At 47.7% G+C, this 14,395-nt stretch overlaps 1 protein-coding gene across 5 annotated transcripts in view; it reads right to left on the bottom strand.

Moving 5' to 3' along the window:
- Nucleotides 1–14,395, bottom strand: part of MAP3K13 (mitogen-activated protein kinase kinase kinase 13) — a 194,106-nt gene that overhangs the window by 79,237 nt on the left and 100,474 nt on the right. The window contains exon 1 of one of the 5 annotated variants that reach the window (XM_044001648.1): nucleotides 7,319–7,691. The exons of the other annotated variants lie outside the window; for them this stretch is intronic. The gene's annotated coding sequence lies outside the window, so the exon portion shown is untranslated. Of the gene's footprint in view, nucleotides 1–7,318; nucleotides 7,692–14,395 lie in introns of those variants that run through there. 5 annotated transcript variants of the gene reach the window in all.

The following is a 14,395-nucleotide window of genomic DNA, read 5'->3' on the forward strand; positions in this document are numbered from 1 at the left end:
TTTCAATAACTTCTCTATTTCCTTTTTTCAGCAATAAAGACTCAAAGTTATATAATGATCAAAGTTTTTATAAAGTGCCTTTCTTACAACAATCCTGTGAGGCAGGCAGTGCAATTATTATTTCCATTTTTCAGATGAGAAAACTAAGGCTCACAGAGGTTAAATGAGTTGGTTATGGCTGCCTAGCTAGGAAGCAGTTGAGATGAGATTCAAATATTGGTCTCATGACTCCAAGTTCACCATTCCCTTCAAACTGGGGACCAGAGGTTGTGCCTGAAAGGAGCTAAGCCTTTTGACCAGCACTCCTTAGGACCTTGTGCCCTCAGCATTACCCAGGGGCCACGTTCCACCCGTGTCCCACTGTTCCTGTACTTTCCACCTCTCATTACACCTCTAACTCTGAGAAGTGTAAACAAATCAGCACAAGGTGGTCTTTAGAAGGGGAATGTCAATGGGATGTTTTCTCTTGTCATTCCCTGTCTCTGGGATTTCCCAGCCAACCCTCACCAAGTGTCCTCTCCCCCTAGAGTGTAAGCTTCTTGAAGGAAGTACTTTACTTTTGTATTTGCATCCCTAGCACCTAACAGAGCTGGGTCCATAGCAAGCTCTTAATAAATGCTTTTCATTCATTTACAATAAATGAAATAACATGTTAAACTCCTCCTCCTCCCCCTCCCCCCCCTTGCATAAGGCTACCAACTTTGGAGTCATCTTAGATTCTTCACTCTCACCCTCCTATATCCAATACGTTGCCAAGACCTGTTGATTTCCTTTCTGTACCATCTCTTGACACTGCCCCCACCCTGGTGTAGGCCTTCATCACCTCATCCTGGACTACTGCAATAGCTGCTGGGGGGTGGGGGTGGGGGTGGGTCTGCCTGCCTCACCTCCTTCCAGTCCATCCTCCATGCAGCCACTAAAGTGATTTTCCCATAGCCCAGGTCTGATCCCATCACTCTAAGTAAGAATCAATCAACTCCATCAGTTCCCTATCACCTTCAGGAGCAAATACAACATTCTGGGTTTGATACTCAAAGCCCATCATCACCTAACTCCCTTCTGCCTTTCCGGTCTGCTTACACCTTACTCCCCAACATTTACTTGATCCAGTGACACTGGCCTTCTGGCTGTTCACAGACAAGACACTCTAGCTCTCAGCTCTGGACATTATCCTGGAATGTTCTCTGTCCTTTGCTCTGAATACTGAGCTCCCTGGCTAACCAGAAGTCCCTCCTTCTAAAAGAAGCCTTCTCCAGCCCACTGTCATTCCAATGCCTTCCCTCTGTTAATTATGTCCCACTTATCCTCTATCTAGCTTACTTTGTACAGTGTTTCTTAGCTTGAGGTCTCTCCCATTAAACTGTAAACTCTTGAGGGCAGGGATTATCTTTTGTCTAGTGTTTAGCACACACCTTAATAAATATTTACTGATTGATGGATGGATTGATTTTCCAACAGAGCTTATCCTTAAGGACCACCTGAGATCCTGTGATTATTTAAAAAGCCTAGAGGCAGGTCAGCTGCCTGAGTCTGCTACAGACTCCTGAGGGCCCTCCAGAGCCCTGTCAATCCTTCTTTTCAGTTCTGACTGGCTCCTTATCACGCTCCCCTCAGGGTTTTTCCTTAAGTGCCTTCACTCGGTCCTCATCCTTCTTGACCTCTCGGTGGCCTGTGACACTGTCCCTCACTTTCTCATTTTTAGGACAATCTCCTCTCTGGGCTTCCAAGACATTGCTCTCTCCTGGTTTTCCTCCTCCTTATCTGACCACTTCTTGGTCGCCTTGACTGGAACTTTATATCATCACTTCAGCCCTTTTCTCTTCCCTCTCTGCACCCTTTTGCTTGGTGATCTCATCAGCTCCCCTGGGTTAGATTACCATCTCTATGCAGATGATTCCTAGATCTGTACAGGGTGTTCCCAAAGCCTTAGTGCAATCTTAAACTTAATAAGCCTTTTACAAATATGTGTATTATTGACTTTTAAATTCCATTTTATTTTCAGTTCTCAATTCTCCCCCTCCCCACCTATTGAGAAGGCAAGAAAAACAAAATCTGTTACAAATATGTATAATCAAGCAAAACAAGTTTCCATATGAACCATATCCAAGAAGAAACAAACAAATGAACAAAGAGAAGAAAATATGCTTCGATCTGCCCTCAGAGTCCATTAGTTCTCTAGCATGTTTCATCTTATTGTTCTTGTTGTTTGTCCTTCATTTGCAAAGGGGGCAGCTAGGTAGCCAAGTGGATAGAGCACTGGTGCTGAAGTTGGGAGGCCCTGAGTTCAAATCAAATCTCACCTCCCTTACTAGCTATGTGACTTTGGGCAAGTCACTTCACCACAATTGCCTTAAACATCTTGAGTCATCTCCAGTTGTCCTGAGCTGTATAGATATCTCTCTTGTCACTGGACCCTGATGGCTCTGGAGGAGTGAGGTTGGTGACTTTGCACAGCCCTCCCTCACTTCAATCCAGTTCACCACAAGTCATGACATGGGTCTTCTTGGAGAACGAAGGACAAACAACAGAGCATGTTTCATCAGAAGCCATTTTGGAATTGTGGCGGGTCATTATTGTGTGTATTTGAGTTCCTAAGTCTTTTTTTTTCTTTTAATGTGGGGCAAGGAGGGTTAAGTGACTTGCCCAGGGTCACACAGCTAGTAAGTGTTAAGTGTCTGAGGCCGGATTTGAACCCAGGTCCTCCTGAATCCAGGGCTGGTGCCCTATCCACTGCGCCACCTAGCTGCCCCTCCTAAGTCTTTCAAAGTTGTTTGTCTTTAAAAAATTGCTACTATTGTAGAAACTGTTCTGGTTCAACTCATTTAATTTTGCATCAGTTCATCCAGGTTCTCCCAGGTTTTTCTGAAACCTTCTCCCTGATGATCATTTCTTACAGCACAATAGAATTCCATCACTTCATAAGACTTTATAATAAGACCTTTGGGATTCCCTGTATATTTAGAGCTAATCTGTTTTCTCAGCTCCACTCCTCTGCCACTATTGCTATTTGGCCATTTTAAGTTGGATGGTCCATAGGCATCTCAAACTCAACAAATCCCAAAGAGAAGTCATTCTCTTTTCTTCCAAAACCCTCTGATTGCAGAGAGCACAACTGTCCTTCCAGTCACCCAGGCTCAGCGTCACCCTTGAGTCTTCACTCCCACTCATCCTGTATAACCTACCTACTGGTAATCTTGTCTTTTCTCCCTTGACACAATCTCTCCTATGTACACATACCTTTCTCTTTACTTCTACAGGGCCTGTTCTAACGGATGGCATCACAAAAGTCCGTGACCCCACTTACCCCAAACACAATTATTGGGTGAGAGCATTATCTCTTGAACTGTTGTGCACTAGGTGAGCACAAGGCCTGACAGTCTGCACCTTTAGGATCTCACCCACCTGCTGGTTCTCTGGGATTCAACATCAACTCAACTGTGTTTGTTTACTATAAAAACTCATGCCAATTTCTGGAAGAACTTCAGTTTTGTTTTTTTTTTTTAAACAGAATACCATCCATTAAGAGCTACTGCTATGGGCAGCTAGATGGTGCAGTGGATAAAGCACTGGCCCTGGACTCAGGAGGACCTGAGTTCAAATCCAGCCTCAGACACTTGACACTTACTAGCTGTGTGACCCTGGGCAAGTCACTTAACCCCAATTCCCTTACAAAAAAAAAAAAAGAGCTACTGCTGCACTGGATTTTATTGTTTGATATTAAAAAGTTGAGAGTTACTGTTTGCTGTTTTGCTTTTCTGCAGGCACCATAGACAGAAATAAATGTATCTTGAATTAAATTAAAATTTAAAAGTCATTAGGAAGCTATGGTTTGGGCGTTGGGGATATGAAGGACACTTAGCCTCAAGAAGATTACATTATACAAAACCTAAACAACCTCAGACACTGAACACTTACTAGCTGTGTGACCTTGGGCAAGTCACTTAACCCCCCATTGCCCAGAAAAAAAAAAAAGGAGAAGCTGTGTCTTAAAGGGATAGTTTTCGTGTCTGACCATAATGTTTGTTGTTTTTCAGTCATGTCCTTGACTCTTGGTGACCCCATCTGAGTTTTCTTGGCAAAGATACTGGAGTGGTTTGCCATTTCCTTCTCCAGCTCATTTGACAGATGAGGAAACTGAGGCAAACAAGATTGACTCTCCCAGGGTCACAGAACCAGTTAAGTGGCCGAGGCAAGATTTGAACTCAGAAGGATGAGTCTTCCTGACTCCAGGCCCAGTGCTCTACTCATTGTGATATTATTTCCTTCATCCATGAGAAAAAAGCCATCTCCTGTGAGAGAATATACAGATCCTGATACACTTTTTAAAATATTGTGATCATAGCTTTACCATGGGAAGGAAACTGACATGAGGAAACTGAAGCCCAGAGCAATCAAGTGACTTGCCCACAATCGCACAGGGACTAAGTGAGAGAGAGAGGATTAGAATTGAGGTGGGGGTGGGGGAGGGGCCTTTAACTCAAAATCCAGCATGCTGTTACTGTTGCCTTACTAGGGAAATCGGATTTCCACGTGGCCTTGGGGCTCACAAAGTGCTTCCGGTCCTGTGCTCCATTTATTCTGCCGCACTGACTCCTGCAAAGGGATGCATTTGAAGTCCTTTATCCCCTTTGTCTTTTGGTCCAGTCAATGTAAAGGATCATTGATGTTGTCTATATATGAATCATGTCTCACTACCAGACTAAGTTCTGTCGGGGTGGACACGGTGTCCTAGTGAGTCTCTGTACTTCCCTCAGTCCCTAGCACCATACTTGGTGGAATGTTTCCTAAGGCTTAAAGGATTCTAAATACCCAAGAACTAGCTGAGACATGGCGATAAAGGCCTGAAAAAAACATGTGAAAGAGTAAATGTTGAAAGATCCTAAAAACAAAACAAAACAAAAGATCCTGAGAGGCTTCTAGATTAAAGATAGAGACCCAGAACACAGAGGTCTTCATTCAGGTACCCCGAGGGAAAGCTGGAAGGTAGCATGTGTCAGGGGAGTCAAATCACTGACAGCCCCTGGACCACTACCTCCCCATAAATACTGATGGAGAGAGCCAGGATTCTGAACCCATGAGTGTTGGGACATCTGTGTCCCTGAGACCAACAGTCCTACTTTGAGCATGGCCCCAACATCTTTAACAGAGGAAAGCAATCGGGGCAGCTAGGTGGCACAGTAGATAGAGCACCGGCCCTGGAGTCAGGAGGACCTGAGTTCAAATGTGGCCTCAGACACTTAACACTTACTAGCTGTGTGACCCTGGGCAAGTCACTTAACCCCAATTGCCTCAAGCCCCCCCCCCCAATTTTAAAAGAGAGGAAAGCAATCATGGTGGAGGAAGGGCTGGTTACCAATATCAACTACTGACCCACTGCCACCAATGGGGAGGTGAGCCCAAGGACCCTTGTGTTCAGCACAGCCCCCTCAGCCAACACCCCCAGAACCCTGGGAGAGCAGCCCCAAACCGAACACCTCGGGAGGGGCCAGAGCCCTCCTCAGAAGCTACAGCTACTCAAGATCCAGAATCCAAAGTTCTTGCCACTGTCAAATGGTTCCACTGCAGAAATGGGAATGACATTATTTTGTAAATACTTTGGGTTATCTTAACTGTGTATGGGTCATATTCTCCCCCCTCCATTCAAATGTAAGTTGCCTGGGGGAGCAGCTCTGTTTTTTGTCTTTGTATGCACAGCACCTAGCCATGGTACCTGGCTCGGGAGTTTAGTGCTTAAAAAAACCCAATACCTTGATGAATTAATTTCAAATACCCAGCAATTCTGCCTGGAACTGGCCCTGGAGATGCCCTTGGAAGATGCTGGTAAGCATCTGAAAGGCTAGCTTTGCAACCATAGCTGAAAACTTTCAATATAAGCTCCCCAACTTGGGAATGTAGTAGTAAGAAGACAGAAACATCTGACTGAGATCATTTTAAAACTAAATAATTGATCATTTAAGTTAAATGTTGACTCTCACTATTTCAGTGGAGTGTGTGATCTCATCCCTCCAACAACACAGATTGCAACCCATCCATACCTGACCCTCCCGGCTGACTCATGCCAATGGTTTGCCACAGGAGGGCCACCCTAAGTGCCGCAGGCTTTCCTTTCCATCCCCTACCATGGTGAGGTTCTCAATGGAGCCCAGGGGCTGTCCCTCAGTCAGCCCTCATTCCCACCATGTGACCAGCCCATCTTTTTTGGATAGCAGCACCTTTTCCCCTGCTTCTCCTTTGTAAACACGATCAATTTGGAAAATGAGGAAGACTCTTTTGGGAGAGAGCCCAGCACATTTGTTAAGTATGCTGCCATAGCTGATGCTTGGGCTTTAAATAATAGTCCCCAGCACAAGAGTGTGCCCCCGCTTCCCTTTCTTCTGCCACCCCAGTTTTCATCTTGGATCTTCCCGAATGCTAAATAGCCCTGGGCACCTGAGATCCTCAGAGTAAAGCTTCTGAGCGGAAACACACATAAAGCCGCTAATAAATGAACAAATCAGAGAACATTCATGTTGTACAAAGGGCTTTGCGTTTGCAGTTCCTATCAGAAAGATAAACACACCTTTCGGGAGTGTTTCTACTTGCAACAATTCAGCACTGCAATCCACACTTTGGTGGCTGGCTTTTAGCTTTTCTCGGGGACAGTGGGCACTGTCCCCCCCACCCCCGTTTGCATACGCTTTCTGATTAAACTTTAAGCTTTCCCCTTTTTTTCCCATTAAAAAGTAAAAATCTAAAGCCAGAACCAGGCAAAGAAATCCCATGGATTCCTCTCCAGTCCCCGAGAAAGAAAGACGATCTCATGGAACCAGCACCTAGCCTACCCTCTCCAAAACGCAAGGCGATCGTGAAAGGAAGGCTTGCGGAATGAGAAAGGGGAAGAACGGGAGACAATTGGCTCGCAGGTTCAGGGCTGCCGTCTCCCTGCCGCCGGCCCCACTGTCGGTGCTCGGAGCTTTGCCCCCGATGCCCTCCACAGATCCGAACGGGCTCAAGAAGTTCACCCCCGTTTCAGGACAGCAGGGGCAGCATCAGGGGAGAGATAACGTGCAGGATCGTAAGTGAAAAATGTCCACACCGAGTATGCAGCCGAGCAAAGGAAAACCAGCTGTCAGCAGCCTGAGAGAGCGTGGCTTCTCTCCCCAGCCCCTCTCCCTGCGTTCAGCCTCCTGAGCCTGGCAGGTCGCAGCCACACCATCCATCCTTCCATCCTTCTAGCCAGCCATCCGTCCATCCATCCTTCCAGCCAGCCATCCAGCCATCTGGACCCATAAAATAAAGGCAGATGCAAACCGCATAAATAAAGCCAAGAAGTACTCACGGCAAGGAAGGATTCCTACACACGCCGCTCCATTTTCAGGTTGCAGAGAAGACGGGAGGCCATTAGAAGAGCAAGGTGGAAGGCCAAAAACGGGGACCTCCACCCCCACGGTCCTCCAGCCAGCCCACTGCAAAGGAGCCCCAGCCGGGGCTGACGTCACGGATTCATGAATGGATGTAAATCGGGCTGGTTTAGGATTCCGCGCAGCCCTTGCTGTGGTGTGTGCCATGCGAGAGAGAAAGAGGGAGGGAGGGTCCGCCAGGAGCACTGGCCAATCAGCGGCCTTCTGCTGTGGCCTGCCTGCTGGGACAAGGAATCTGGGTACAGAATAAACAAAGCCCGCCAATCAGGCTTGTGCCACAGGGCTTCTGACACAGGGCGATGACAGAATCTGGCAGCTCGCAGAGGAGTGTGTGTGTGCGTGTGTGCGCGCCTGCGTGCGCCTTGTGTGTGTGCGCGCGCTCTCGAGCGCGCGAGTGCTTGTTTGTGTGTAAGGGGGCCGGGGGAAGGGGGGGGGGGCGGAAAAACCAGGATGATCATGCAGACATTTATTACCATTGCTGAATCAGACAGCAGAAAATATACCTTGGCTGGAGAAAAAAAAATCAATGATACTCATCATCTCTGTGTCTGTATCTAAGTCTCTATCTCTGTCCCGTTTATCTCTCCATAGGCTCTTAGATTCGGCGCCGCAAGGGGCCTTCAGAGTCATTGAGTCGGACTCCCCTCATTTTACAGATGAGGCTGAGCACCAAGGGGGTAAAGGGACCTGTCTTAGTTTCCACAGCCCCAAAGGAGAGCTTTGAACCCAGATACTTTCTCTCCAGTCAGCATTCTGTTCATTCTACCACGACGATCCCCTCCTTTTACAGACGGGGAAACCGAAGCCCAGAGAAATAAAAGAATCCTAGATCTAAAGCTGGAAGAAACCTTTGGAGGTTACCTAGTCCAATCCTCTCATCTTGCAAATGAAGAAACTGAGGCCCAGGGAGGTCCAGGGACTTGCCGGGTCAAACTTGTAACAAAGGCGCATTCCAACAATCCTTTGTTACAAACCCAGAGCTCCCCCGGCTCCTCCCCGCCCTGCCCATTTTATTCATCAGGATGATTTCTGTCAGTTTCTAACTGTCCAAGCCGTCGGAAGGAAGGAAGGAAGGAAGGAAGGAAGGAAGGAAGGAAGGAAGGAAGGAAGGAAGGAAGAGTATCCTGGATTTAGACCTGAGAAAAACCTGAGGGATCAGACCATTGTCCTTCATTTTACTAGATAAGGAAACTGAGGCTCGGAGAAGCTCAATGGCTAACGTGAATGGGCATTCCTGATTGAGGCAGCTAGGTGGTGCAGTGGAGAGGATTTGCATTTATTTATCTTTATTTATTTATTTATTTATCTATCTATTTATTTTTGCAGGGCAATGAGGGCTAAGTGACTTGCCCAGGGGCTAAGTGACTTGCCCAGGGTCATACAGCTACATCAAGTGTCTGAGGCCGGATTTGAACTCATGTCCTCCTGAATCCAGGGCAGGTGCTTTATTCACTGTGCCACCCAGCTGCCCCAACCATTTGAATTTGAATCCCTGCCCTGGGTCTCCTATTTCTTGGCTGCTCAATGGGTGGGGGAGGGGATGGAAGGAGGGAGAAAACCTGGAAGTGAAAATAAAAAACAAATCCTGCCTTGGACAACTTACTTACTATCCATGTAACCCTGGGCAGGTCACTTAATCTTTGTTGGACTCATCTGTAAAATGGGTATGATAATAGCATCCGCCTCCCAGGGTTGTTCTGAGGATCCAATAAATGAACATATGTAAAGTGCTTTTTGCTCTTTGAACTGGACCACACCATCTCTAGAAAGTGCCTCCCAAAGTGATGGCTGTGACGCATCCTTACTGAGCCCACAAATCAAGCAGGGAGAAAAGGGAGGAGGGGAGATGGGTGGGTTGGGGGTTGGTGATAGGGAAAATACAAAGGAAGGGAGCCACAGGGAATAGTTCTTTTGCTGTATGGGAAGTAACAGTCAAAGCGGGCACTGGAGAACCTGACACCTGAGATAGTCTTCACATGGAGGGGACTTATAATCCAACGCTTCTCCAAAAATGCCCCTAAGAAAGTCTGAAGCAGGTTTGGGGCTTGGCCAGAAGCCTTGCTGGTGGAAGGCATACAAACAAGTGGACCAGATTTCACTCAGTAAACATCATGATTTATTGGCCCTAAAAAACTGGCCTGTAAGTTGGGCACCTTTGCGAGAAGGAAAAGGACAATGGGCAACTTCTACTGGTAAAGACCATCCAGGACAGACTTCCTCCTTCCTCTCTCAGTCAACTGAATTATTTTATGTACACACACACACACACACACACACACACAGATGGAGGGACAGAATTGGTGAACTACATGGATGTGGTTGCTGGTCCCCATCTCCAGAGTTCAATGAGTCCAGCAGGGTACAGCTTGGCTCAGATGGAGATGAGACATGGTCAAACCAACCTCCATCTTGTGAAGACATTTTAGAAAAGTAACTTCGGGGCAGCTAGATGACGCAGTGGATAGAGCACTGGCCCTGGAGTCAGGAGTACCTGAGTTCAAATCCAGCCTCAGACACTTAACACTTACTAGCTGTGTGACCCTGGGCAAGTCACTTAACCCCAATTGCCTCACTAAAAAAAAAAAAAGAAAGAAAAGAAAAGTAACTTCTCTGTTCAAGGAAAGGGAGGTTGAAGGGTTAGGGGTAGGGGTGGTCTCATAGATTCAGAGTCTAAGATCCCAGATTAGGGAGGGAAAGGACCTTGGTCACACGTGAATTCAGACTAAAGAGACATTTGAAAAGTCAAGCCAATTAATTTTTTTTCTTTCATTGATAAAATGCCTCAATCACCCAGCCCAGAGGATACAAGAGCAAAAACAGTCTTAGCCTTCAAAGAGCTTATATGCTAAAGGGGTAGACAACATGTACATAAATGATTAGACAGAATAATACTGGTGAACATTTACATATTGCCTTAGCTTTAGAGCTTGCAAAATGCTTTACAAGTATTATTTCATTAGTTCCTCAAACAACCCTGGGAGGTAGGTGATATTATTATTCCTATTTTATAAAGGGGAAAGGCAGATAAAGGTCAAATGACTTGCGCAGGGTCACAAAGCTAGTAACCATCCAAGACAAGCCCTCAATCCATTTGCAGCTAGGGGAGGGAGCAGGAGAGAGGAGCAAGAAAGGTCTGGGTGGAAGGTGTTGTCTGAGAGGGTAGGAGGGAAAACCCGGCGCGGGGAACAGAGATGGGAGATGGAAGGTTGGGCGGGAGCAGGGCAGTAAGAACAGTCGAACCCAAGCCAGGTGGGTGACATCTCTGCTTAAATGGCTTATGACAAGCCAGCCCTGGACACCATTCTGTCTGTCGAGGACTGTCTCAGATGCAGAGCAGCTTCCTGAGAAAAGTTCTTTTCATTTGTTTGGGATGAAAAGAGGGGAGGGAGTGGTGGGCCTAACTGTAAACAAGGCCCTGGGGCAAGCAGCCCCCCCTCCCCCCAGCCCTGGACGGTGCAGCCACTCACATCAGGCTCGTCTGGGCCCCCTTTTCATCAGTGAATGGCACTTCCAACACCTTCCCAACTCCCTTCCCTCCTGGTGCTGAACAGCAAGCTCCCACAGTTGGAAGGAGGCTCAATCAGGACACTGAGGCCCAATGACTTGCTCCAGGTCACACGGAGCAATAAATAGAAAGGACCAGATCAGTCTCCCCTGGAGCACGGCTAGGGGTGTGGACCCACGTGGGGGAAACCCAGGCTCCCTGCGGGGGTTGGGCTGAAGGGGCCACTGGCCAGACAGGCCTGGAAGCCTGCCGGGCAGGAGCGTATTGTTCACTAGAGAAGTGCCCAGAGTCTTCCTGAGGCCAAGACTTCCTGGCATGCTAAAAGGATCTGAGGAAATGGTCAGATTACCAGGGTCAGGCCCTACCTGGAGGCGAGGCTGGGAAGTTGACACAGGCACAGCCCATTTCCGGGTGGGTGTGGCCATCCAGGAGCAGTTCTGGCCAGCTGTGCCCTAGGCTGGGAATCTTCCTCCCGGAAAGCTTTTCAGCTGTGACCAGAGGAGCCTCCAGCAATGGCCAATTGGGGAAGAGAGGCTGCACCCCCTCACTCCGGGGCTCCAGATTGGGCAGGGCGGTGATCTGCCCTTGGGCTTTGTGTAACTCCTGCCCACCAGAATCCCAGCCCCTGGTAAAAGACAGCTTGAGAGCCCCTGGGCTGCTTCCGTGGCCTCTGTCCTTAGTTCATTCTGGTCCTCGCCTCAGTGGCACTGTGGACTTCCCGATGGGCCCCTTTGGCCTGCCTCATCCATAGGCATCCGATCGGACTTGTCCGGCTTTGGCGTTCCTGGATCTTCACTTAGGACGGTGTCCAATTCCCCGTGGCTCACTCCACAATGGACACAGTGTACCATGGTAACTGCCCCACTGCAGGGCTCAAGAGGCTGCAGCTGGCCACTAACCCTTTCTGTCCTATCACTCAGTGGTAGAAGGCGACAGCTGGCAACAGGACAGACAAAAATTTCCCCTTCCCATTCCATTTCGGCCCAGATCATGAAAGCTGCAAAGTCCTCGTGGGAGGGAATTGGTCATTGAGTGATTTAGGCCTCCCCATCAGGGTCCCAAGGACCTGGGACAGGAAGGCCTCATAGTGGCAGAGAGGATCTAGGGCTGGCCTTGAAGGCAAGACAGCCTGTCCTGGCTCCACTCCCTCACCTGTAAAGGGATGACTCCATCCATAAGGACCCGTTTGCCCGGCTTGCTGGGGGGTGCAATGCACGTAAAGCAACCACAGAGATGTCGGCAAGCAGGAGGACGAGGGCGATTCTGTCACTCTACTCTGCTCCCTGTTCAAGGACCAAGAAAGTCACAGGACGAGTTTGACCTTTGTCCCCAAAGAGACCTCGGGGGTATTTCCTGTGCTGGGGAGACAACTAGGGAGCGCCTTTAAGAAAGAGAGCTCAGGGGGCAGCTAGGTGGTGCAGTGGATAGAGCACCGGCCCTGGATTCAGGAGGACCTGAGTTCAAATCCGGCCTCAGAGACTTGACACTTACTAGCTGTGTGACCCTGGGCAAGTCAAGATGAGATGATACCTGAAGTCTCATCATATCTAGACTAATGAGCCTCTGAACTGCAGGGCCACGGGAGCCCAACCCAGAATGAGGCCCCTAGCCCCCAGCACAAAGAAACATTGCAGACTTTGCTTGCCTCGAGAGTAACTGGATGTGTAAGAAAAGGATTCTGTTTTATGGGTTGAGGCCAGTGAGGGATATCAGAGAGGACAGCCCCTGCTGGACTCTGGGTGGTGGACTCATGGATGAGAGTCACACAGGTTGAGCAGGCCCTCATGGGCTGCAATCTGCGGTGGTGAGGGGCATAGCCAGAACAAAGAGACCACTGGTCCATGGCATATTTGAGTAAGAAAGGCACAGTGATCATTATGTTCAAGGAAACCAAAAACGTATTCCACAGAATGAAAAGATTCCCTTTGCCTTTAAGGGAATAAGCAAAGCAGCCAAGTGAGCTGGTGAGGGGAGAACCCCCTCTGCTGAAGAAAACCCACAAAGTCAAAAACTCCATATATTAAGGAGGAGCTTAGGAAAATCCTGAACTTTGAACCAAGAATGAAAAACAAATATTATCAGCTGGTATCTCCCTATCACCTCTAGGACTAACTATACTCCTTGACAACCTGGCACCCTTTCGTGCTGTCTCCCCAGGCCACCCCAAAGCCCATAGCATGGATGATCCCAGGCCACTTTTGGAGGCCAAGCAGGGCACTCAAGACTCGGCTTCCATTATTCAGACCCTCAGGATCTCCCCCTTGCCCCTTCCCCAATGAAGGTGGGTTCTTGCCCTGCGTGGCAGAAGCACACCAAGGCCCCCTGGTCTTTCCCATTAGTCCATCGCTGAACTCCAGGGCATTTCTATCTGCCCTGCATTGGAATTAGCCTGGAGTAAAGGTGTTGTTTTCCCTAATTAGAAAGAGCTTCTGAAAACAAGAACCGTCTAGCATTTCTATTTATAACCTCAGCTTTTAATAGTAAGCATTTCACAAACTGTTTTTTCATTCATTCATTCACTCATTCACCCTCCAGTTTATCCAAGCTGGCCTTCTAACTAACTCCTCTTCACTTATGACCATCCCACCCCCACCCCAATTCGTTCCTCTCCAATTCTCCTTCCTTCTTTCTCTCTCCCTCTCTCTCTCCTTCTTTCTCTTCTCTCTTCAATTCCTGACTTTCCCAGACTTTGTTTCCCAGGCACCTCATCACCCTCAGCCCTGGAATTCACACGTGAGAAGGACCCTCCTCCCCTTCCTTCTCTCCTTAGGATGAGGAGACTGCCCTCAGACCCTCCATTTCTAGACGATGCCCAGACCAGTCCTGTCTACATTCCTGACTCTGACTCTGCCCACCAGTCTCTAAGCTGCCTACACCTACCCCTTTTATGGATCACCTTCCCCCATTAGAATGTAAGCTTCTTGAGGCCAGGGACTCCTTTCTTTCTCTATTTGTATTCTCAGCACACAGTTAGTGCTTAATAAATGCTTGCAGTCTCTCACCTCTATACTTTTGTACCAAGCCCAGAAGGCTCTCCTTCCTCATTTCTACTTTGTTAGCCTCCCCTTCCCACCCCCCCTTCCCCAACTGTGTCTTACCTTTCATTTAAAATTTGTTTTTACATATATTTTGGAAAATAAAATTCTATTTAAAAAAATATTTTGCATATAGCTCTACATTTACACGTCTCCTCCAATCAGTAGTTCTCCGAGGCCTAAGACAGGGCTTGGCATATAATATGCATTCAATAAATGCTTATTGACTGATTAACTCTTAGAATTTTAAAATGATCTTTGTGAGTAAAAAAAACCCCAAAAATTCCAATAGCCCCTAACTGAACATTTCTTGAAGACTTTGAAACCCTACAGACAAAGAAGAAAACTTGCAGTTGTTAACAGAGTTGCCTTATCCGATATTGTTATTAAAGAGAATAAGCAGTCTTGTCAGCTAGGGAACAGAGAGTGCTTAGTTACAAGCTATTGAAAATAAA

Source organism: Dromiciops gliroides, chromosome 4 (assembly GCF_019393635.1).
Source record: "Dromiciops gliroides isolate mDroGli1 chromosome 4, mDroGli1.pri, whole genome shotgun sequence".
NCBI lineage: Eukaryota > Metazoa > Chordata > Mammalia > Microbiotheria > Microbiotheriidae > Dromiciops > Dromiciops gliroides.